At 39.3% G+C, this 24,861-nt stretch overlaps 1 protein-coding gene across 4 annotated transcripts in view; it reads left to right on the top strand.

Annotated features, from left to right (window-relative positions):
* LOC129766399 (protein FAM107B) overlaps window positions 1-24,861 on the top strand; it is a 205,480-nt gene that overhangs the window by 58,024 nt on the left and 122,595 nt on the right. For 2 of the 4 annotated variants that reach the window (XM_055766925.1, XM_055766935.1), the window contains exon 3: window positions 1,433-1,498. The exons of the other annotated variants lie outside the window; for them this stretch is intronic. The gene's annotated coding sequence lies outside the window, so the exon portion shown is untranslated. The remainder of the gene's footprint in view (window positions 1-1,432; window positions 1,499-24,861) is intronic. 4 annotated transcript variants of the gene reach the window in all.

Raw genomic sequence — 24,861 nt, 5'->3', positions numbered from 1 at the left:
CTTCGTACAGACTAATCCTATTAACCTCGGGTTGATATTGCTATTGTACAGGGTTTTCCATTTCGGGCTTCCGAAAGTATACAGCCCTGCGCTGACAACCGTTTGACATAGCTGTCAACCAAAGCGTCATATCGTTAGTTGAATGTCTGCCATTTTACAATATGGATCGTTTTAGCATCGCACAACGTGTTAATTTTGTTAAATTATACTATAAAAATAATGAAAAACCGGAAAATGTTTTTCGAGAATTACGGACGGATTTTGGTCGTCATGGACGGCCTACAGAGCACACAATCGCTAATGTAATGCGTAAATTCGAACAAACTGGATCCGTAGCGGATATTGTGAGACCTGTGCATCATCGTAATGTGCGTTCGGCCGAACATATTGCAGCTGTTGCTGCCAGTGTGGAGGATGACCCGAATGTTTCGATTCCACGGCGTGCTCAGCAATTGGGCTTGTCAAACACATCATTGTGGCGAATTTTGCATTTGGACTTGCACCTACATCCATATAAAGTCCAACTGGTACAAAAATTAGAGCGTGGTGACCATGGAATGCGTCGGGCATACGTCGATTGGGTGAACGAACAACAGCAGCAAAATGCGGAATTTTCGCATCAATTTTCTTCAGCGATGAGGCACATTTCGAGCTCGGTGGCTATGTGAACACCCAAAATTTCCGTACATGGGGCTCAGAAAATCCACACGTGATTGTTGAGAGCCCATTGCATCCGCCAAAAGTCACTGTTTGGTGCGCATTATGGTCTGGTGGAGTCATCGGGCCGTATTTCTTTGAAAATGAGGACGGCGAGACGGTAACTGTGAATGGTTAGCGCTATGGCCGCATGTTAACCGATTTTTTTTGCCACAAATTGAAGATATGGATACGGATGACATGTGGATTCAGCAGGACGGCGCCACGTGCCACACAACACGACCGAACATGGCCATATTGCGAACGAAATTTGAGGGACGCATAATTTCGCGTTTTGGTGATGCCAATTGGCCGTCCAGATCATGCGATTTGAACCCGCTAGACTTTTTTTTGAGGGGTTATGCGAAAGACCGTGTCTATGCCAACTCTCCGCAAACTCTTGAACATTTAAAAGACAACATTCGTGAAGTTATGACCGAGATACCGCCCCATATGTGCCGAAAAGTCATCGAAAATTACCTGTTCCTGATCAAGGTGTGCGAGGAAGCCCTAGGTGGACATTTGAATGATGTTGTATTTCACACATAATAGCATAAACCAAACTTTAATTTGAAATAAAAGTTTCATCGAAATTCGAATTCTAAGTGTGTTTTATTTCAATTTACTTTCGGAATTTAAAGTTGGAAACCCCTGTATGATGATACAGATCTGCATTTCCTTTACATTAGTCTTGGTACCATTTACTAATTTTCTTTTTTTCTTTTTCTTTTTTCAGTGAATCATTAATGAATCATGAATGAACGAGAATTTTTAAACGCTGCCATGCGTCGCCACCGGTCAGGTACAGATACATTTTATCAATGGACATACATAGTGATTTTTAGGCAAAACATAGGAAAAATATCGCGAAGAAAAAACAGGAAGTGGGTTATATCTATGGTATAACCGCAAGGGTGACGTAGGACTAGCGTTGATTTAGAGATCATTTGTTTGAAGTTGAATCTAAATCCATCCTGAATGAATGGATAAATAAATTTTTGGGTGACTTGAAAAACGAGAGCGTTACGTTGGAGGCTCAAGGTTTTTCGTGTTATGCATCCAATATTGGATACGAAAATTTTCTACTGATGGGGACTAATTTTCAGAAGCTTTCCTGTTAATTGCGATTGATTGAAAAATCACAAAACCAAATGTATTTGATTGCAGTGTTATATGGATAGAAAACATTAGAATAAACTATTTCGCTTCAATGTATTTTTCAATTCCCAGGGGAACTGGCAGAGTATATTTCAGCAACAATTAATTCTTTTCAGATTTTCCTCGATACTCGAAGCCCACCAGTGGTTAATACTAACTCGATAACCACCTGTTAATAGCATTTGATAGAAAAATATTTGGTCGCAGTGTTACACGGATAGAAAACATTAAAATAAACTCTTTCACATGAATGTATTTTTCAATTCCCAGGGGAACTGGCAGATTATCTTACCAGCCCTCCAGTGGTTATTGCTAACTCGATAACCACCTGTTAATAGCACTTGATTGAAAAATATTTGGTCGCTGTGTTATATGGTTAGAAAACATTAAAATAGACTCTTTCGCATGAATGTATTTTTCAATTCCCAGGGAACTGGCAGATTATTTTTCAGCAACGATTAGATCTTTCCGGAATTTTCTCGATGCTGAATGGCATCCAAACGAAAATATTCCTTTCAGTTTGGTCTGTAAAAAACTTTTCTGAACACTTATCCATCAAATTTGGAGCCCTGAAAAGGGCAGTTGATTTTATGCTAAGCTAATAGCACGCTCTCCTCGGATACAATGGGCCAGCTGGATGTCCTTGGGCATGATGTGACGCGTTTTGCATGGACAGCACACAAATTGTTATTTTCGAATAGGCCTCCTGCAGCATCATAACCGCGGAACTTTGGAAGCGCAAATCGGTTTTGAAGTCCTGAGCAATTCCACGAATCAAATGCTGCAAAGGTAGATGGCGGATCAGCAATTCCGTCGACTTCTGATAGCGACGAATTTCACGCAAAGTTCCATAAAAGTATAAAATGTAAACCCCACCCTTATTATATTCGTAGCTTACTCTGAGAGAGAAAAGAATAACATCGAAGTAAGTATACAGTAAGCTTATATAATAAAGAGGGTGGGGTTTACATTCTGGACTTTTATGGTTTATAATATGATGCTTCCTTTGCTTTCGTTCATTTCTTACTCTACTCTCGCACCGTGAGGACTCGTTTGTGTGGGACTAAGCACACAGCTCGTTAGTCTTTCGGTGGTGAGGCACCACGAAAGCAGCTCGGATAAGTGCACCAGCCGCGAGGAGTGTGACCACATCGCTATCGACCGGGAACTTTGCGTGAAATTCGTCGCTATCAGAAGTCGACCGAATTGCTGATCCGCCATCTACCTTTGCAGCATTTGATTCGTGGAATTGCTCAGGACTTCAAAACCGATTTGTGCTTTCAAAGCTCCGCGGTTATGACGCTGCAGGAGGCCTATTCGAAGATACCAATCTGTGTGCTATCCATGCAAAACGCGTCACATCATGCCCAAGGACATCCAGCTGGCCCATCGTATCCGAGGAGAGCGTGCTATATTAGCTTAGCATATAATCAACGGCACTTTTCAGGGCTCCAAATTTGATGGATAAGAGTTCAGAAAAGTTTTTTGCAGGCCGAACTGAAATGAGCATTTAGCGAAAATCGTGGTGTCAATGATAATTCGATACCGATAGGCGCCATGGATATGGATTTGATAATGAAGAATATGAAATACATGACATTATGTAGTGAATATTTCCCCATATCGAAGAAAACACTTTGATGAAACTGCATTATAAAATCATTTGTGTACGAATGCCGCAATCTATAGGCGACTCTAATTTGCGCTGGGTTATTTCCTCGGAGGACTCGATTCCTCCTTTGAGCATTAATAATCTCTTTCTGGCAAAACGATGTGGTATGAATCACATTATTTGAATGATAGAATGAAGAAGTTTTCTGCCAATTTCCTTCAACCTCCAAACGTATCTTTCTCCCGTTTGTCGTTTTCGCGTTCGCTAATCCTTTCTCAGAACACCCATTTCTAGTTTGAGAAATTGTTGAGTAAACATTGTTTGCCAGTGCGCGTAGAGCGGGAATTCCTCAAGATTCATTGCACCTCTAATAAATTGCCGAAAGACGTGGTCTTACATTGATCACACTTGATTGAAAAATCCAAAACGAAATGTATTTGGTCGCAGCATTATATGAGTAGGAAGCAAATAATTACTCAAAAATTACATGATTTTGGCGATGTGAAAATTTTTCCGTTTTTCATGTTATGTATCCAACATTGGATTCGAAAATTATCTACTGATGGGGAAAAAAAAATAGAAGCTTTCCTGTCAATTGCGATTGATTGAAAAATCACAAAACCAAATGTATTTGGTTGCAGTGTTGTATGAATAGAAAACATTAAAATAAACTCTTTCGCATGAATGTATTTTTCAATTCCCAGGGGAACTGGTAGATTATTTTTCAGCAACGATGATAGCAACGAGAATTCCGCGCGTGTATGTGTGTGTGTCGGCTGCTCCGATGTTTCAAGCGGAACCGTGGCATCACTCTCCTCCTGATGGATTCCCTTCTGGCCTAAGGTGTACAAACAGGCTCTTGGTAACACCGTTCATCAGCGCTTTCATGATAAATGAAGTGACCTTCATCACAACAGCGACAACATGCTCCAGTCGCTGTTCAATTATAACTGAGTGGGTTTACGAGCGGCGCTCGCTTATATACCGATTGGTGATTTCAATAGTCTATTTTGAAAGCAATTTTAAGGCTATTGAAACAAGTTTTTGGATGAAAAAGTAACAAGTATATGACGCGTAGACATTTTATCTTTCGAATGAAGTGTTCATCATACCATTTCGTTCAGTTGTTTAAGAGCTATTAACGCTCAAAATCTCGGTCTCCGACGTAACGCTTTCGTTTTCGAAACTTTGATTTTACACCCCGGTATAGAAATGAAAGACGTAGTCCTACGTCAAAAGGCATCCTTTTATAGATTTTTAAAGTTATAGTCTGTAATGTAGCCGCTTGAAATACAGTCTAAAAGTTCCCTTCCCTGAAAACGTTGCTATAGTAAGATCAAAAATCGGCCGAACGATGGGATTGCATATAATGTTACGGATTTTCAGAAGGTATACAATTTTTACTGAATCTATATAAATAAAAATGTAAGGCAAAATCTGTTGGTAAGTAGAAAACCCGAAGAAGGGATGGTCCGATTTTAGCCTTCTTTATTTTGTTGTATTCGTCTCTTCCCGTAGATCAATATAGTGGAGAGAAAAATCGGAAAATTCGGAAAATTGAATTCCCACATGTTCGAAAATTACATCATGATAAGCGTTGTTAGTCCATTCGATATTCGATGTGTTCGTAAGTGGAAATGGATTTTCAGGCGAAAACACGCATTTCCATATCTTTTTTTATCCCTTTTGTTTATTTTAGGCTCATTAGCATTTTAGCTGTAACAGAGCCGAATTTGAATCGTGTACATGTCACATGTTTATCATATCTATATTTAGCACATTACACAGTTGCCATTTTTCGTCGTTAGAGTATTCCCTTCTATACCATTGCATATGGTACACATTAGCCATTTTCCGACAACGCAACCGCAAACGCAAAAAATCATCGTGCAAAACAACATTTCGTAGTAAGTTCCGAATGAAAACTCGAGATAACTTTTTTTTATTGTCACCCAAAACCAAACTTTTCGTTTCGTACTCCGGAAAAAAGGCACAGTGTCGATTTTTGACAAAAACACTAGATCTCGCTTGATGACACTAGATCTCGACGTTTCATGCAATTTTAAGACATTTGGCATCATTTGTTTTTTTTCGAAACCCCCAATTTCCTTTACTCCCTCCGTGGGTGATTTTTCGATTTTCAAAAAACTCAAACTTTGCCCACTTTGCGCCACTCTCTCTTGAGTCCGATTGAGCTGATATTTTGCATAGGGTGTTTTTTAGAGGTGAACATTTTTTATGTGGTAACTTTTTGAAATTCGAGATGACCATTGGCACCCTAATCTGCATGCGTGGGTTTATTCTGTTCGTTTTATCTCTCTTTTCGGAAAGCTGCCCGCATTGTCGGTAGTGATATGAGTCGGCAGCGTGATAGGTAGGGTCGGCAACGAAAAAAGAGAATATCACGGTGACACAACTAATGATATCCGATTTTTGAAATTAATCGTTCATTAACTAATCGAATATTTTTCAGCTGTTTGTTATCCGATACGATCAATCGCCTCAAAATAATCGATTAATCGCCACATTGAGAGAAATAATTAGTTAGACTAATATTACCAATTTGCTAGAATTTTTTCATCGTTATTATTATGAGAGATGACGCGTGACCTGTACAATCAACAATGGTGTGTGCATTTTCTATTGTCATGTTTACGCAAGACGGCGCATTAGTAGTAGTGATCGCTTCATACATCGCTGGCTTGCTCTGACGCGCTTGAAGATGCAGAAAAGTGTTTGAATGACAGCGGCTTCAGATGAAAGGGTTGAACCCGGTAGTCTTTACTGCTTTTTTCGCAGTGTTGTGTTGCGTGCGGGCTGTGTGGTGTAATAAAATGTAGTCATCAGATTAAATTCTCTACGGTGGAGAAGTTTCACCCAACAGAAAAGAAAATCTTCATCGTGAGCAGCTTTGCAAGCCAACTCGAGCACTCCGACGGCCGAAACTCTATAATCGCTGTTAGGTATACTGGTGCTCCGGCACCAATCCGTTCGGCCTAGTTACCCTTACGTCCACGATGCCGATGCCGTACAACCACTCGGGTTTACGGTTTGAAAGAAAATAAGATATTTTTTGGGGTCCGCGTGTTTTATACTCTAGCGGTACACACTCACAGGATAGAGACAAATCGGTAGACTTAGCCAGAGGGACGAGTCCAACGAGGCGAACGAATGAGCGTTAAAAGGGAGCGATGGCAAAAAAATACATTCATTACGATTTGTTCGCTCGTTGGATTCACATGCAGGCTAAAAAGGGTCCTTTTCAGGATCACAAAATTATCTTCAATCTAAAGAGTTTATTGTTTTGTTATCACTCGATATCCTCATCTTGTTCGGCTAAACCTTCCTGTTTAGAGATTTGTTGCCACTCGCCACAGCTTTCACAGTTGGAAAATTTCTTCCCATCCAGCTTTGTCACATGTTGTACAGTAAATTACATTCAATGCGACGTGCCGAAGCGCCACTCAGTATCGCATTGGAGGCGATTTTAACCTGTAATTGAACATTTGCGATGACAGTGGTACAGTGTTGACTTTCAATGTGGGGTCATAATTTGGATCTCTATGTTTACAAAAATTTCCAACTAAATAAGTCGCATTACATGTCCGTCCAATTAGCTTAATGTCGAACTAATTGTAAATTACTGTACTTTCAATCTGGAAACAATTTAAGAATTGGTGAAAATTGAATAATCAGGAAAGTCCCCAACTATCAATAAGCTCAGAACAACTGTCAAATTCACATACTCATCAGATCCTGGCAAACAAATTATGAAAAAATCAATTTGTGTTTTATTATTATTTTGGATAATGTTTTAGAAAGCATTGAACTGTATTTCCTAAACTCTTTTTTGGAAGGTTTAATGGCCCTGAAAAGCGCCTTGTTTTATGGAATGGTTCCAATTTAGAAAACTTAGTACTCGTGGTATTGAAGAAAACCATTTCGAACGCCCTCGATGCCGCCTTGTTCTGGATTTGCCACCAAAGCAGTTTGTATAAAGAACAAACTTTTTTCTTCTGCTACCTGATGCCGTTTTGCGATTGCGTTTGCCACTCGCTGCAACTGCCTGTTGTCTTGATGTCCACCGAACCGAATGTGTTCTGTTCCGAATGCGGGTTTTCTTATCGTCGCGAGCAGCTTTGCCAGCTAACTCGATCACTTCGGCGGCCGAAACTATATAACGCCGGCTAGGTGGACTGGTGCACTGGTACTAACGCGCTCGGCCTAGCTACCCTTGCGGGGAACTCCAGATCAACACGGTTCGAGCGGGATTTTGCCTTTCCCTTCACTTTTCCTCCTTTACCATGTCCAGACATGGCTGCTTGGGTTGGTTTGTTGATGTGTTGTGATGCGAACCGATGTGGTGTACGGTTTGAATGAGAATGATCGTTACGGCAGCGGAGCGGGGATTTTTAAGCTGACTGGCTGGCTCGAGAGTTACGCATGTGTGAGACTGCGACCAATGTTTCGTTCATTTTTTTCTTTTTCCTTCCCAATCGTGCTTCATTCTATTTCGCTGCTGCTCTGGTTGCCCGTTTTGGTCGGTACGATTTGAGGAGCACAAAATGGACCAATCAAAAATGGGCACATAGTGCATTTTGACAATGCTTGATATTTCACAATTATTCAATTATTTATCTCAAGAAAAATGAAATGTTATTCGTTATGATAGATGCGTAGATATATTTCCTATCAATTGATGCAAAAACCTTTGCGATCTATTGAGAAATACTCGAGTTATAAGCGTTCCAAATCTTGCATTTTTTCCTACTTGTTCAGTGCCTAGATTTCCATTTCACCCCCTATATCTTCCGGTTAGACGTTGTCCTACGTCAAAAAAATGGACCACCATTTTATAATTTTTATGAAAGAACATGTTATTTGCAAGTGGACGAAAAATCTTGCAGGAGAATTGTGTCTGAAAATAATCTGATATTATAATGATTAGTTTTGTTAGAAATACTAGGAATCTTATAATAAAAGGTAAATTCAACGGTGTCGATTAGAAGAACAATCAATGAACAGTTCTGCGATTGGACCCATGAACTTGCTCATAGTAAGAAAACGTGAATGTTTGAAGATATTGATAACAAAAAACAAATGTTGGGCGGGACGAAGTTTGCCGGGTCAGCTAGTCAATCTAATAAAAAATATTTTCATTGTAAAAAACAAAAATCTAGTCGAGAAATAAAAAAAAACAAAAAGAGAAAAAAATAAGAACAATAATAAAGCTAAATAGTGAAAAAGGAAATCAAGAAATAATGATTCTTTTTCATTCTTATTCATTCGAGAGACATTCAGCCGCCTGGGTTGGTATGATTCTAATGTAAAGAAATGTTGGAATGCAGATGTAAAAATGAAGGAATGAAAAAACAAGAAGAACATCGGAATGAAAATGACAAAGACGAAAAGTTGAAAAAAACTAACCATTTCATACAAATTAAACAATGAATCAAACCGGGTCTTACTCAAACGAAACGGATATTTGATACGTTGAGAACAACAATGAAATAAAATGTTTACAGTTGAAATTTAAAAAATATATATATTAATGAAACGTTGCACATGCATCCCTAGAAAGGGGAATATATACCATGGGTAGAAATATTTTCTGACGTGGTACTACGTCTAACCGGGTTATATGGGGGTTAGGGTGGCAATGGATGTATGAAAAAAAAATCATCATCTAATTTTAAAAAAAGTCGATTTTCGACCAGACATTTTTTTTCAAGATAACATCAGATCTCGACGTTTTAAACATTTTTAAGTCATTTGGCATTGAAATTTTTTTTTCAATTTTCTAAATTTCCTTTACTCCTCCCATGGAAGATTTTCGAGGATGAAAACTTTGAGACACCACTAAATCATGTCCGATTGAGCTGAAACTTTGCACAGATCATTTTTTCGGGCCAATAAACAAAATGTACATGGTCGGTTTTTGAAATTTGACATGATCAATTTCGCTGCCACCCTAATGGGGGCGGAATGAAAACCTAAGCGCAGAACATGCAGCAAAAACTGAAAGATTTCTAATGCTCATAACTCGAGCATTTCTTCATAGAACGGAAAGATGATTACATCAATTGATAGGAAATATTTCTACGCGTCTATCACAATTAATAAAATGTTATTTATCATGAGATAAACAATTAAATAACTGTAAAATATCAAACGTTATCTAATCGCCCTAATGGCCAAGTTTTGATTGGCTCTCTTTATGGGTTCCCCAACACAGACTTCAAAATCGATGTATCTGTGGGAGTCCGCTTTGCAAATATACATGCAAGTCGGGGGTATTTTTGTTCCCACCGAAATGTGTTTCCCTAGGATGGATTTCTAAACAAAGATGCCTGCGGGAATCCGCTTTGCAAGAAAACAAGAAGTGGGTTATATCTGTGATATTGCTGTGGCCTTTTAAAAGCAACTGAAGATGTTTGATAAGTGATTCATTTTTGTTTTCGTACTCCATACTCCATACGCAGAATAGAAACTGAGGGCGCCATTTCGTTTTTATCGTGATGTGGCAATTTCGCATTCACACGCATACAACTTTTCACGACTGTTCCATCCTGAAGCAGAACAAAAACTGATGCTATTAGATTGCATCACGGGAACACCAAGCCGAATGCGTAAATGGGTATGAATATTTCTTCGCTTGGACGCATTCACACGCAAACAATTTTTCATGACTGTTCCATGCGAAAGCAGAACAGAAACTGATGCGGGTGAAAGTACTCACGCCTTGCGTGTGTCCGCTATGGTTTCCCAAACACTAATGCAAGGGAGCAAAACGAATAACAGCTTGCATGTATTCGCTGTGACGGTTTCTCCAGGGTCCTAGATTTTGCGTCCGTGTTCGGGAACACATTGTGATCACCAATCATCATCAATGAGCTAGATTGTTATGATTTCAATAGATTGATTTCAAAGCAATTTTTAAGCAATTGAAACGATTTTTTGGACCAATAAGTGACAATCATATAATTCGTTGACATTTTATCTTTCGGATGAAGAGATTATTATACCACTCCATTCAGCCGGTAAGAAGGTATTAACGTTCAAATCCTTGCAGTCCAGCGTCACTCTCTCGTTTTCGAAACTTTGAACTTACACTCCGGTACAGAAATGAAAGACGTCGTCCTACGTCAATACATCTATGCAAGCTGCGAGTACTTTTGTTCTCGCTAGGCGTCATATCAAACGTAAAAGGACCGTCATCAAATTCACTTGTAACGAAGAACAATGTTTATAACGAACATTGCAATGCATGAATTGATCTTACATGGCAGCTGTGTCAACTTTTTACTTACAAAGCACATACTTATGTAGAATTCAGTTGAATTCGAAAATTGTTTCATTCAATCGATAATTTATTCAACACAATACAAATGCTTACTAAGACAATGGTAGTCCCACGTCAACCTTGCGGTTATATTATATATATAACCCACCCATTTTTTTGACTCAAGAGTAATTTTTCGAAAAGGCGTATGCATTTCAGCATGAACTTTATTTGTAAAATTATATCTTGGAAACTATTGGTTGCATAGAAAAATGAACTGTGAACGAATTAAGGGGAACTAATGAGGCTTTGTGAAAAAATATACAAGGAGTTCGCCATTCGCCATTCAACAAGCATCAAACACGCGCCTAACTGATGCACACAGTTGCAGCGAGAAAACTTCAAGTGGAAATTTCGCTAGCGTTTACAGCTCGAGGGGAAACATAAAACGCAAAACGAGCAGAATAAGCGACCTTTGTTGTTTTGGGCACACAAAGATTCTAATAATTTTCCTCAGAGGAGATGCAATACTTATATGCTAGCGACAGCTTACTTATTTCGCAAAAATTCTCATTTCGCTATCCCCCTTCGTTGTTTCTATTCTTCTTCATCTTCTTATTCTTTTCTTTTTCTTTTTTTTATTCTTATTTTTTATTTACGGAGACTTTAAATCCAACGATTCATTCGTCTCCGACTGTTTCTATTCTAGCGGCTGCATAAGTTGCGCGTTATTGACAGCTCTGTTCGGGAAAGCATACAAATGGACAGAACAAATGTATGGGAAAATGGGAATGCTTCCAATTTTCATCAATTTAAACCATATACAGACTATGGGATTGTAATGTATAGCATATCAAATAAATCTTAGAAAGTTTCTGATTCGATTGGTATGCAAATCGTTAAAATCCGTTCGCAGCAAAGCTAGTTATGAACGTTAACTTTATTTCATAAAAACGTCACCTGTTTTCTGATTTGGTACCCTTAATGTAAGACGTAGTCCTACGTCAAAAGAAAAAAAAATCCAACATTTTGAATAACCTTAAAACCATAATTTCTTTCCATCGTATTTGGAACCATGAATTTTTGTCACTCGTGGAAATAATTATTCTTTTAAGCCGGATGCGTGTACAATGTTTCATTTTGAATCAACATCAATCTTTTTACGCTCAACACTTAGATTTGCAGCCTAAGACAACTTGCAGATGATGGAGTGGTGTCCGTCGTAGGATCAAACGAATCCGACCTGCAAGAACCCTTACAAGATACATTGAACAATTTTTCAACCTGTGCCATTGGGCTAGGGATCGAATTCTCCACGGAGAAAACAGAGATGGTGGTTTTTCTAGGAAGCATAAACCAGCAAAACCAAAGCTTCAACTTTTGGGTAAACCGATCACTCATGCTATGTCATTCAAGTATCTTGGGGTCTGGTTCGACTCCAAATGTACTTGGGGGGTCCATATTAGGTATCTGAGTAAAAAATGTCAACAAAGAATAAACTTTCTCCGTACAATTACCGGCACCTGGTGGGGAGCCCATCCCGAAGATCTTATTATGTTGTATCGAACAACTATTCTCTCAGTGATGGAGTATGGCAGTTTCTGTTTTCAATCAGCTGTCAAAACACACCTCATTAAACTCGAGCGAATTCAGTATCTTTGTCTCCGTATTGCGTTGGGATGTATGCCCTCAACGCATACCATGAGTCTCGAGGTTTTGGCAGGCGTACTTCCACTCAAAGATCGCTTCAATTTATTATCTCTTCGGTTCCTCATCCGGTGTAAGGTTATGAACCCATTGGTGATCGGAAATTTTGAACAGCTGATCGAGCTAAATTTTCAATCTGGGTTCATGAGTCCATATCATGAATTCATCTCCATGCAGGTTGATCCTTCTTCGTATATTCCCAACCGTGTTTGTTTTCCTGACTACATCAATTCCTCTGTGCATTTTGATCTGTCCATGAAGCAGGATATCCATGGAACATCAGATTATCTTCGATCGAGGATCGTTCCAACGATCTTCGATGCAAAGTATGGGGATATCAATTGTGATAATATGTACTTTACTGATGGGTCCTCTATGAATGAGTCCACAGGATTTGGAGTGTTCAACGAATTTTTTAGCATCTCCCACAGTCTTCAGAATCCTTGCTCAGTGTATATTGCTGAATTGGCAGCGATACACTGGGCGCTGGACAGCGTCGCCTCACGACCTGTTGAACACTATTACATTGTAACGGATAGTCTTAGCTCTGTCGAAGCTATCCGTTCAGTGAGGCCGGAAAAGCACTCGCCGTACTTCCTTGAGAGAATACGAGAAATTTTGAGTGCTTTATCCAGACGCTGTTATGTCATTACCTTTGTCTGGGTCCCTTCACATTGCTCAATTCCGGGTAATGAGAGGGCTGACTCATTAGCAAAGGTAGGTGCAACTGAAGGCGATATTTATCAGCGTCAAATCGCCTTCAATGAATTTTATTTTTTAGTCCGCAAAAATACCATAGTTAACTGGCAACGCAAATGGAACGAAGATGAATTGGGCAAGTGGCTCCACTCGATTATCCCTAAGGTTAGCCTCAAACCATGGTTCAAAAGTCTGGACTTGAGTCGGGACTTTATTCGCACCTTCTCCCGACTCATGTCCAATCACTGTTCGTTAGATGCGCTACTCTTTCGTATTAATCTTGCCGACAACAATCTTTGTGTTTGTGGCCAAGGTTACCACGACATCGAGCACGTTGTTTGGTCATGCGAGCTGTATCTTGTCGCCAGATCGAATTTAGTAGTCACCCTTCGGGCCCGAGGAAGGCAGCCCATGGTGCCGGTGAGAGACGTGTTGGCTCGGTTAGACCTTGATTAAATGTCCCAAATATATGTATTTCTTAAAGCTATCGATCTTCGTGTGTGATTGTCCTTATACCCTTAGTTTTTCCTTTTCCTTTTCCTTTGTGAGAGATCGGATCCCTTCTTAAGAATAAGATGAAATGTAAATACATATTAGATATAAGATAGGTTTAAGAATTGAGTTTGATGAGTGTGATTGAGAGTGTGAGTGTGATCATTGTCAATATATCCTCATATCTCCTGCTTTTCCTGAAGAAAATATGTCACCCTTCTAAACTCGAGTCGACCGCGAGTAATCGGTTTCCTATATTATTAACATTAGAATTAAGGAAAAATGTATATATACTAGTAACAATACAGTAAGGAGTTCGGCTCCTTTAAACCTATGTAACTGAGCCTGTAAAAATAAACGATTTAAATAAAAAAAAAAACACTTAGGCGGCGGTGACACTGGATGCAGAGAAGTGATCGTACGAATTGTATGCAATAGTGAAAGTAAACAACCACATTGAGTTGTATTGGTGTGGTTACATTGCTTCCCCCTTGCTTCGTTCGAATTCGTCTGTTTCTATCGAACAAAATTGTTTGTTTCTATTCGTACAATCAAATTTTCGTGCGTACTCCTATCCAAAGTAACCTTAGCCTTAGACGGCCATGAGTACAGTACTGCACACGCGAAATATTCCACAGTTTCAAACGTGTGCGCTACAGCGAATGTTTCACGTTAAAACTAATGTGTTTTTCATTTTATACTGGCTTCAATACATAGTAGGACACTTCGATCTCATAGTTTGGCATCACTGCCTGTGTTATTCTACCAATTATAATTTATCACTACCCGAAATGCTCCGAAAAGTTTTTATGTCTGAATTTTTTTTAATAGAAAACATTTTACGAGTTTGAAATAATGTTATAAAAAATGTAATTTCGACAAAAAAAATTGTTTTATAATGATTTTTGTCGATATTTTTTACTCGTTTATCTTGAGTTGGGACCGCGTGTGCAGTACTACACACGGCTAGTTTTTACCCTTATATGGCAGGTGGGGATGGAATTTTATGCTAGATGGGTCCCTGGCACCATCTAGTATAAGAATCAACCATTGGACCTTCCAGGTTTTTACGAACTTTTTGGCCAAAACAGCATGGCCGTCAAAGTGTTAAATAAGTTGATCCTGACCGGAAGTGCCCAATTTATTTTTTCATGCAATTTGATTCATGAACTGTTGAACTAGTAATTTAACCTACAACTGTACTTGCCAGATATGCTCACTCAAAAGAGAGAATGATCACAAAATAGTGGATCGAAAAACACAATCCCCTGGCTGACTGTCCCGATTTATTACTTTTCGAACTATCAGTTGCAAAATGTTAACGAAATTTTTAGTCGACTGTCACCCACTGTGCCATTCTCAAAGGTCTATCACCTCAAGTCCGAATGCAAGCCAACGGTGCATCCGCCATCTAGTATACCTCTCTTCGCGCCTGTCAGCACAAAGCAAGAGATGAATTTTCCGTTCACCGTCAATGATGGGGAAGGAAAAAGTGTCGCTCCAGAAGCGACGTGGGGGCCGTACTAACCCACCTGCTGCTGCAGCGCAAACGGTGGAAAATGCAGAAAACACAAACTTTATACAAACGCGCGCGCTATGGCATGGAAACAACAGACCGTTTCCTTAATTGCGCCGTAAATTAGTAAATGAACCTCTACTGTGGACCCCTGCTGATGCTTCTGGGAGTGTAGTAATTTGACATTGTAGTAATTTAATCCTTCCACAGCATATGCAACACAGTGCCTATTTGAATTATTGTCCTGTGTTAGCAGTGAGCTTGGTGATGAGAGTTCTTGATCAATGCCGATTGTGTGTGCGAATGTTTCGTACAGCAGCCCTGAAGATTGGGAATCCGGCTACCGAACATCAATGTTGATGCAATGATGCAACGGTGACCTCCCCTAGCAGTCATTGTTGACAAATTGAATGCTCTTTCTCTCTCTGTTGAATGCAGTTTTGGTTCTCAACAATGGGATATTTAAATTGTGGGCTGGCATTGTTTACTCCGACGGCTGGTTTTTGTTTTAAGAGACTAACCGTGTAATACCGGCTGTAACAAAAAAAATAGTTGCCTGAAGCCAACCCATACGGACCATAATTGCTTCTGCGCGCAACAAGTGAAAAATGTGAGTTTTTATTGCAAATAGCTGCTAGTATTCCGCATGAACAATTTAAACGGGAACTAAACAGCTTCATTTGTTTGTTATAATTTGCAGATGAGCACATCATAAATCGCAGAAAATCCAAAGGCTCTCGGAAAGTTTCGACAGAACCGAGCTAACAATCCATGAAATGAGCTTGACTTGACATAATTCACAGCGTCTACAGTCGCGATTGCAATCTCGTAATAACAATAAAATGAACTCTTTTTTGTTGTTGTCGTTGTTGCTGCTGCGCTGCTCGATTTACTGCTTAACACTTAATGTCATTCATCTTCTGTCGCTGCGCGTTTTTTTTTGTTATATTCATCTACCCGTCATCTTCTTTCTCTCTCCTCCATCACATTGGATCTCCGGCAACTCTGACTTTGTTTGTCGGCTTTCTTCCATAACTCATATTTTATTTATTCGCTTTTCCCGCCACAAGCCGAGGCGAGAAGAGACCCACGAAGTTCCCATGTTTGATGAAAAGAAGCCATTGTATTCGGGCATTGTGTGTATGTGTGTGTGTGACTTCATCTCGCACGAGATATCGGATTCTGCCAAGGTTGCGAAAAGTTGGCTAATAAATGGGTCACTTTGCGTGAAACAGTTAATTGGAGTTAAAATCCTCACCAGAGAGAACATAAAACGAATCGTCTGAGTGTGATATGGTGTGTGAATTTATTGGGACTTTTTGATAGCAGCGTTTTACGTCGTAAGCATCTGTATTGCATAGTTCCTTGCACAGAGTTGCTCAATACATTTCCTGACTTTAAGCAAGTTATTTGTTTAGATGATGCAGAGGCGTCTCGTCCGCCTGTTCAAACTGTTCATAGGACAGGTAGACAATCTCAGAATAAAATGTATTTCACATTTGTAGATGGATGAGGAACTATCGAAGGTAATTTTTCTGTGATTTCCATATTATCTCGAATATCCTTATTTTATTTTCTATTTTGGTGGAACTCAAACCCACCGTGAAGAATATAATCTGATAGTTACATCTGACTTCAACACAAACCTTAACGCTACGAAATATGCATTAATGACTACTGGGTTCAAACCATTCATCTGAACCCTCCGTCATCCAAACATAGGGCAAACACAGCCAACTACGTATGAAACGATCACTACTACTAATGCGCCTCTTTGCGTAAAAATGACATTTACGGTTCAATATTTCTGCTGAACAAAACCGATGGAAAATACAAACCACCACTCTTCAGTGATTGTTCGTGGTTGTCATCGATTCTTTTTCTGTTTCTCTTTCTATTCCTGCCGTCATTAAAATTTTAGAAAGGGCACGAGTCCGCGAGAGTATACAGCACCAAACATCCCGAGCGAGCATGATGCGAATAAAAAAAAGGAACCAATTCATTCAAATTCAAATTCCATTACAATCCTGAATGGTGCCTACAAAATTTTGTCTCAGATCCTCTTCCGCCGCCTATCGCCAATAGTAAGTAGATTTGTGGGAAGTTATCAGGCCGGATTTATGCCCGGTTGCTCGACGACGGACCAGATTTTTACACTACGGCAGATCCTCCAAAAGTGCCGCGAGTATCAGGTCCCTACACACCACATCTTCGTCGACTTCAAGGCCGCATATGATACAATCGACCGACGACAGCTATGGAGGATCATGGACGAACACGGCTTTCCCCGAAAGCTGACAAGACTGATTCAGGCAACGATGAACGGTGTGCAGTGCAGTGTGCGGATCTCAGGTGAGCTGTCGGAATTATTTGAGACTCACAGGGGACTTCGACAAGGCGATGGACTCTCCTGTCTGCTCTTCAACGTGGCGCTGGAAGTTGTTATGCGGAGAGCGGGCTTCAACATGCGGGGCACGATTTTCAACAAGTCTAGTCAGTTTATCTGTTTCGCCGACGACGTAGACATAATCGGAAGAACACATGCGACGGTAGCCGACTTGTATACCCGACTGAAACACGAAGCAGGGCTGATTGGGCTTGGGATCAATGCGTCTAAGACTAAAAACATGCTAGCAGGAGGGACTGATCGCAACAGAGTTCTTCTTGGTAGTAGTGTTGTGATCGACGGCGACGAGCTCGAGGTGGTAGAGGAATTTGTCTACCTTGGCACGTTGATAACAACTGACAACAACAACAGCCGTGAAATTCGAAGACGCATTGTCAATGGAAGTCGTGCCTACTATGGGCTCCGCAAATCCTTGAGGTCCAACAAACTCCGACCCCGTACGAAGTGTACCATGTACAAATCCCTAATTCGACCGGTTGTTCTCTATGGGCACGAAGCATGGACGATGCTTGAAGAGGACTCACAAGCGCTTGGAGTTTTCGAACACCGAGTGCTCAGAACAATATACGGTGGTGTACAGGAAAGCGGAGTATGGAGAAGGAGAATGAACCACGAACTGGCGCAACTCTACGGCGAACCCAGCATTCAGAATGTCGCCAAGGCGTCCAGTGATGGGCAGGGTATGTTGCAAGATTGCCGGACAGCAGCCCTGCAAAGATGGTGTTCGCATCGAATCCGGTAGGAACAAGAAGGAGAGGAGCCCAGCGAGCGAGGTGGTTGGACCAGGTGGAGCAGGACTTGGCAAGAATCGGAGCAGCCGGGAGTTGGAGAACTGCAGCCATGGATCGGGATTATTGGCGAAAAATTGTGAAGAAGATCTAATCTCTCAATGGGATGTACAGGGTTTTCCAACTTTAAATTCTAAAAGTAAATTGAAATAAAACACACTTAGAATTCGAATTTCGATGAAACTTTTATTTCAAATTAAAGTTTAGTTTATGCCAATATGTGTGAAATACAACATCATTCAAATGTGCACCTAGGGCTTCCTCGCACACCTTGATCCGGAACAGGTAATTTTCGATGACTTTTCGGCACATATGGGGCGGTAGCTCGGTCATAACTTCACGAATGTTGTCTTTCAAATGAGTTTGCAGAGAGTTGGCATAGACACGGTCTTTCGCATAACCCCACAAAAAAAGTCTAGCGGGTTCAAATCGCATGATCTGGACGGCCAATTGGCATCACCAAAACGCGAAATTATGCGTCTCTCAAATTTCGTTCGCAATATGGCCATGTTCGGTCGTGTTGTGTGGCACGTGGCGCCGTCCTGCTGAAACCACATGTCATCCGTATCCATATCTTCAGTTTGTGGTAAAAAAAAATCGGTTACCAGACCATAATGCGCACCAAACAGTGACTTTTGGCGGATGCAATAGCCTCTCAACAATCACGTGTGGATTTTCTGAGCCCCATATACGGAAATTTTGGGTGTTCACATAGCCACCGAGCTCGAAATGTGCCTTATCGCTGAAGAAAATTTGATGCAAAAAATCAGCATTTTGCTGCTGTTGTTCGTTCACCCAATCGACGTATGCCCGACGCATTCCATGGTCACCACGCTCTAATTTTTGTACCAGTTGGACTTTATATGGATGTAGGTGCAAGTCCAAATGCAAAATTCGCCACAATGATGTGTTTGACAAGCCCAATTGCTGAGCACGCCGTGGAATCGAAACATTCGGGTCATCCTCCACACTGGCAGCAACAGCTGCAATATGTTCGGCCGAACGCACATTACGATGATGCACAGGTCTCACAATATCCGCTACGGATCCAGTTTGTTCGAATTTACGCATTACATTAGCGATCGTGTGCTCTGTAGGCCGTCCATGACGACCAAAATCCGTCCGTAATTCTCGAAAAACATTTGCCGGTTTTTCATCATTTTTATAGTATAATTGAAACATTTATAGTATAATTTAAACATTAAAATTAACACGTTGTGCGATGCTAAAACGATCCATATTGTAAAATGGCAGACATTCAACTAACGATATGACGCTTTGGTTGACAGTTATGTCAAACGGTTGTCAGCGCAGGGCTGTATACTTTCGGAAGCCCGAAATGGAAAACCCTGTACATCACCTTTCTAGAGGCATTTCCCATTCCATATGTGGTAGCATTGCCCTTTTCATGATCTCAGCATAATGGTACTCATAAAATTGACCAAACATCTCCTAAAAATTATGTTGTTGGAGCGTTAAAAAAATTTTTTTGAAAATTTTAGTTTGACACTCCTCCTCTTTCTCTAGGGATACTTTTGGAACACTCTGAAGAAAATGGGAAAATTAAATTCCCATATGTTCTACAATTACTTCGTGACAAGCGTTATTAGTCCATTTGATGTTTGCGCTAACGAAATTGATCTTTGTTCGAAAGTGGAAATGGAAATTCAGATTAAAAAACGCACTTCTATATCTTATAACAATATAAATAAGAACGGATCGCCAAATCTGTTGGTAAGCGCAAAACTCGAGGAAAGAATCCCATGTTACAGAGAAACATGTTTTTTGCAAGTGATTAGAAAATCTTTAACGAGAATTGTGTCTGAAAATAATTTGATTTTATAATGACGAGTTTTGGTAGAAGTACTAGGAAATTTATACTAAAAGGAAATTGTAAAGGTTGAATTGGCATATCAATCAATGAACAGTTCTGCGATTGGACCCATGAACGATCGCTTAGTTCTTCTTCTTCTTCAATGGCACTAACGTTCCTAGAGGAACTTCGCCGTCTCAACGTAGTATTACTTGCGTCATTTTTATTAGTACTTAGTTGAGATTTATATGCCAAATAACACGCATTGAATGCATTCTGAGTGGCAAGCTCTAGAATACGCGTGATCACAGTGCAAGTCGGAGGAAATTTCTTTGACGAAAAATTCCCCCGACCAGAACGGGAATCGAACCCGAACACCCGGCATGTTAGTTGTGACGCTAACCACGACGCTAGCCAAGGGAGCACAGATCGCTTAGTTAGAAAACGTGAATATTTGAAGGTATTGATAACAAAAATCCATTTTGGACGAGACGAAATTCACCGGGTCAGCTATCTATATAAGTCATTCCATGCCAATTTTTGTCAAAAGTCATAATTTTGTTCTTTAACGCAAAACATTAGACCCGTATTTTTTCATTAGGATGCCCATTTCCATTCTAAGTTGGTCCGAAAAATCAATGTTTTCCACTTTTTCCAAAAATGACATTTTTTTCCAAAAATTCATAACTTTTGGACCACTGAACCGATTTAGACAGTCTGCCTTTTGGTAGCCTTTTTTTAATATTGAGCCTGCAAAAAATGGATTTTATTTTCGTAATTATTGATTGTACAGTAAAACCTGTTTTTGTGTGGTTTTTTGTGCGATTTTTTTTGTGCGGATTTTTTTGTGCAATTTTTTTTTGCGGTTATGAAAAGGAGCATATTTGACGAAGTTATCGTCCAATTAGTTTTTTCCGATGGTTTATATGCATTTCAGTGCGAAACAGGCATATTTGCGTTTCAATTATCCACTTCTGAAATCATTACCATCCTCCCATCAAATGCTCTAAGTTTTTGCATGACATGATTTCTAACAGCAACACGTTTCGACATGCAACTAAAAGCACGCGCAACCGAAAAGGCAAACTGTCCCATGGCAAAGCAGGGAAACAAAAGGAAATTGAACGGTGAACGGCGTAGATTTGAGTTATTTTCTTGGTGGAAATTTTTTTATACGGTCCCTATGTACCGCCCATTTTTTTTTTCAAAATGTGTATCGGTTTGCAGGTTTGCAGAACATGTCAATCGCGATAATTTATACATGAAAATGTAACGAGTTAAACATTCATAGTAATTTAAAAAAGGATGTTTCAAAACATGGTGTTGTTGGAAAGACTCTTTTCCTGTAAAAATGCGTATCTTCCGATGTATGAGTTAATTGTTGGAAATTGTAATGGCTGTTTATATCTATTTTTTCAGAATTTAAAAATTTGTTTTTGAAAAACAAAAATTTTAATTTCCAAATTATTTTTTTTCAATGATTTTTTCTTTGATTTTTTTTAATGAAAACATAAATAATTTCCTACATTTCATTCTCTAATCAACATTTTGTAGGTCTTACTGTATTGAGCTTTTTTTTTAAATTTCAGTTATTTTTCACATTTTTTTTCGAAAATGAAGAATGAAATGTAAGAAATTATTTCGGGAAGTAGTTTTTCCAACAACAACTTTTTCATGTTTTATTTGAAAGATTACTATTAATATTTAACTCGTAACATTACCCACAAAAATGTTATGAGTAAAACATATTTTTTCAGGAGTCTTCATACAAAAATGCCATGTATTCCAGAAACATTAAAAGATAGAAAGTTAATATCTTCAACGAATGTTCATATTTTAATAAGATCATAAACTTAGTCGAATACCTTATACAGGTAAACTTCGATATAACGTACATTTCACTTTCAAAATTGTACGTTGTATCGAATTGTACGTTATATCGAAGTATAATAAAGTACTCACAAACGTAGTCTATAATACATAATTGTGTTGCTGTTTTAGTAAAGTTAATGAATAACTTCAATCAGAAGACGAAGCCAGTCTTTCTCATGATGTTTCCCTTCGTACTGTTCATTAAAGCTTGATTCATTTAGAATCCGGAATCACAAAACCAGCTGTATTTCGGGATTGATTAAAGGTACAGAACTTGTTTTAGCATCACAATACAGACAATTCATTGTTCTATCAGAAAAAATTATTGAAAAAATTTTTCCTCCACACTTTGGAAATGTGTACGTTATATCGAGGTAAAATGTACGCTATATCGAGTGACGTTATATCGAGGGTACGTTATAACGAGGGTACGTTATATCGAAGTTTCCCTGTATCGCTTTACTGACTCTAAGCAAAATTAGGATTAGTTGTAATTGTTTCAAAGGAATTCTTTTCATTGTTGAAAAACTTTTTCTTGTGAAAGTGTTCATCTTTCAATGTATGAGTAACTTGTTGGAAATTGTAAGGGTTACCTTTTTTTTTTTGAAAATTAGAAAAAATAGGTTTTTGAGAAAAATTAATTTCAATTTTCAACATATTTTTTATCGACGTATTTTTCTTCAAATTTTTTTGGTATTTTTTTATGAAAATTTAAACAATTATTCCATCCTTTGACCAAATTTTTTTTTGTAAATATTGTAGTTTTTGGAACATAAACTTTTGTAAAAAATAAAGAAAAATTGTTTAGCTTATTTCAAAAAGTAGTATAATTCTTTTTCGAAGATTTCAAGTATACAAAGTTGTCTAAACCCACAAGTTGTCAACCCACAACGTTTCACTGCTATCTGAGATGGTGTCTGCTAGACGGCATGACAATCGATGCGATGTCTCTACCGAACAAAATTGCACCACTGTGTCTGTGTCTGTTTCTCGTTTGCATTCTTCCTTTGCATCAAGAAAAACCGCTGTGTGTGATATCAGCATTGGGAAAGACTACTGTCTGTTCACTGAAGCGAGAGTGTAACTTGGATGATGATAATGTTTTGAGTTTCGAGATTTTCCAGTTTATTCGCATCTAACCTTAAGGCCAATTGGATATAATTTGATATATATTTTTGGATATAAACCTGACGCAGACTAGGTCGAATAAAACCTGATACTGACTTTTAATTCCGCTGTTCCGTTTCTTACCCGATTGTTGCACACAAAAAATGGTTTAAAAGGGTCGCAGGTTGGGTATAGCTGATATAGAACAATGGGAGTGCTTCCAATTAACATTAATTTAAAGCATTTAAGGAATAGCGTATTGTAATGTATAGCATATCAAACTAAACTTAAATTTGTTCATGGCAAAAATTGCTATTTACGTTGAAACTATTTCATTGATGCGTGATTTTTTTTTGATTTGGCATCCTTACTGAAAGACGTAGTCTTAGGTCAAAAAATAGTTTCAACTTGAACTGGCCGTCATTTGTTTGCAACATGTGCGATGAAACAATCATATTCCATAGCGCTTTGAAGTTTTGCTGCGGTTGGTCATATCGATCTAAAACCATCCGCATTGAAGGTTTTGCTTTATGACTGGTTGGAAAAAATACAAAAATACAACTGCTGCAACCTTATTCGTTAGAATTTGCATCTGTGGAAAGAGGCAATAAACGCATTATGCAGATTTCCCAGTGAGGTTCGCGCCTGCAGCTGCATCCTGTTGTTTACCATCCGTGTTTATACCATTTTTCGCTTACTAAAACTAAGCTATAAATCGAGTCTCGATTATCATTTGGAAAGTAAAAATATGTCAGTTACATCCTTTCCAGATTTCAGCGTCTGGCATCTACTATCTCGTTGGCAGGTGGCCAACCAGAGAGGCCTCCATTCGACAGTGGCTTACTTGCGCAAACTTTAGCCTACTGAAAAACAGACAACGATCTGTTTTCAAAGTAGTTCTAGTTCCAATTGTGATACTTTCCCATGCTCTATCTGTTGAACATCTGTTTCGCTCAGTGTTGAAAATAAAAATCAATACACAGCACTATTGCACTTAGAGCTTCGTGTGCTCGTTTAACCTGACTCATTGAGATGAGAACGAATGAACGAACGAAAAAAACATCTGTCATGCTTATGGTAGCAAAAACCAAATCGTTTCAAATTCCACAGCTATATTTCTTTGCTTTAATTTATTCCCTCCGGGCACTCTTCTCCGTTTGTCGAAAAGGAGATCCGCCATATCGCGTCCTTTTCTTTTCATCTCTCAATCTCGGTGTATTCTTGTCCTCTTCTTCGTTTTTTTTTGTGTGTTCCTTGGATCTCAGAATCCGTTCATTTTACTTTCCTGCAGGCCAAACGCTCGTGCACTTCTGACAGACAGTGCTCTCTCTCACATGTGTAGACACAAAGCCCAAGCTTTTTCGTTATAGTTTTGTGGGATCTCTTTTCCCTCAACCCGGGATCATCCCGGATGTGACCAATCTAGTTGACTCCCCGTACACTTTCCAGAGTTTTTTGTACGTCTGTTGTGACTGACTGCCGTTCTCGCGGGCGATGACACCGTGACGATTTTAACACCCAAATAAAATGGTCCGGCAGTGATGGATGGACGTTGCTGCTGGGAGGCGTTCTTGATGAGTAACGCCTGGGGGTGGTGATGGTCACTCGCGCGCTCTCTACCGCTAAAGCATTGGAGCGATGAAAATGCGTTTAGGTAATAAACATGCAGAGCAGCGGACACCAGAGCCGGTAGCAATTCTGTTAACGTTGAT

Source organism: Toxorhynchites rutilus, chromosome 1 (genome assembly GCF_029784135.1).
Source record: "Toxorhynchites rutilus septentrionalis strain SRP chromosome 1, ASM2978413v1, whole genome shotgun sequence".
NCBI lineage: Eukaryota > Metazoa > Arthropoda > Insecta > Diptera > Culicidae > Toxorhynchites > Toxorhynchites rutilus.
This window is presented reverse-complemented; position numbering and strand designations above follow the sequence as displayed.